This window comes from Corvus brachyrhynchos, unplaced genomic scaffold, assembly GCF_000691975.1.
Source record: "Corvus brachyrhynchos isolate BGI_N302 unplaced genomic scaffold, ASM69197v1 scaffold203, whole genome shotgun sequence".
Classification (NCBI taxonomy): Eukaryota; Metazoa; Chordata; class Aves; order Passeriformes; family Corvidae; genus Corvus; species Corvus brachyrhynchos.
The window spans coordinates 148,816-150,236 of record NW_008237408.1 but is presented as its reverse complement, the minus strand read 5'-3'; the positions used below and the strand labels follow the sequence as shown (position 1 = coordinate 150,236).

The 1,421-nt window shown below is 58.3% G+C and overlaps 1 long non-coding RNA gene across 1 annotated transcript in view; it reads right to left on the bottom strand.

Moving 5' to 3' along the window:
• Nucleotides 1–1,414, bottom strand: part of LOC108445872 — a 3,371-nt gene extending 1,957 nt beyond the window's left edge. The window contains exon 1 of the long non-coding RNA XR_001860899.1: nt 351–1,414. This is a non-coding gene — a long non-coding RNA (uncharacterized LOC108445872). The remainder of the gene's footprint in view (nt 1–350) is intronic.
• Between the last annotated feature and the right edge of the window lie 7 nt (nt 1,415–1,421).

Here is a 1,421-nt window from a genome sequence, read left to right as displayed (position 1 = left end):
CTGAAGGTGGGTAGCGCTTCTCTGTCTCCTCGCTCCTCTTCCTCGCTGTCACGCTGGGACCCCAGCGAGCCCCTTCCTAGAGGCCTCCCCGAAAGCTTCCTCCTATTGTCTCCTCGAGCTTGAAAAGGGACTCGATTTTGCTTTTTTTTTTTTTTTTTAATCACCACTGCTATTTGTAGGGCAGGGGGGGAACTTGCTCCTGGTTCCCCTCCTGTGAATCCTGCTTCTCTTTAGGGAATCCTGTGGAAACGCTCCGTCCTAGGCCGGTTACACACCAACCATTCCCCGGGGGCCGGGGGGACACAGACCTATTTTAAACCCGCTTCTTCCCGGCTCGCTTCTATCCTTACCCCTTCCCAACGCTGCCTCCGGCTTCTCTCCTTTTCCTCGGCCGCCTGCCCGTCTCCCGCTGCCCTCCCAGGGTATCAGTCCTTATCTGCCGGTTATCTCTTCTGCTGCTAAATTCAGCCCAGCGGAGGGGTTCAGCCGGGGGAATCTGTTGGTTAAACCAAAAGCAGTCCCAAGAGTTATCTCTCCGGCCGTAACTCCCCCCGCGCCCCATCCAGCCCTTCTCCCGGTGTGACGTGGTTTTCATGGAATCCTACAATTCCAGAATGGTTTGGGTTGGAAGGGACCTAAAAGCCGATCCAGCTCCGACCCCCCCTGCCGTGGGCAGGGACCTCTTCCAGCAGACCAGGTTGTCCCAAGCCCCGTCCAAGAGGCTCCCTCCATGATCTGAAGAGAAAACAGCACCTCAAATCATCCCACCCCCTTCCTGGACACTCCTTGAGAAAGGGGTTTCACCCCGACCCCTTTCCACAAGTGGGTTTTGGGGTCTTGCCATTGCAAGCCACCCGCAAGGCCTCGATGGCATCCCAAGGCCCAAATCCACCCCGAATTCCCCCAAATTCCTCCAAATTCGAAACTGACCCAACATGAGGTAAAGCACCCCTTGCTCCCGCCCTGTCCCATGACTCTGGGACATTCCTCCCCATCCACACCTACGGCATTCCCAGCTCCCAGCGGGTCACACCACTGTGCTCCCAGCTTCTCCCAGTTTCCCATACGGGAAAAATGGGGGACACGGATAAAAAACACGCGGGAGGGGGAGTTTTGTGGGCGCTGCTTGGGGTCTGCTGCCCACCTTGGGCAGCACTAATGGGGGCTGCAGTGGCTAATGCACCCCTTCTCCTTTGAGCCCCCTCGGTCACGCGTGGCCGGGCTTTAGGGGTTGCGGACACACGCGGGGCAAGTGCGGGGTGGGAGGGTCAAGCCATCCTTCCTCCTTTCCCTCTTTTCCCCCCACTTTTCCCTAATTTAAGTCCCCCCACCCCAGCCCTCCTCAGCCGCCTCCCGCCGCCCACATCAAACGCCGGCCCCGGGGGCCATTAACAACTTAAATCACCGATCGTACCTGCAGG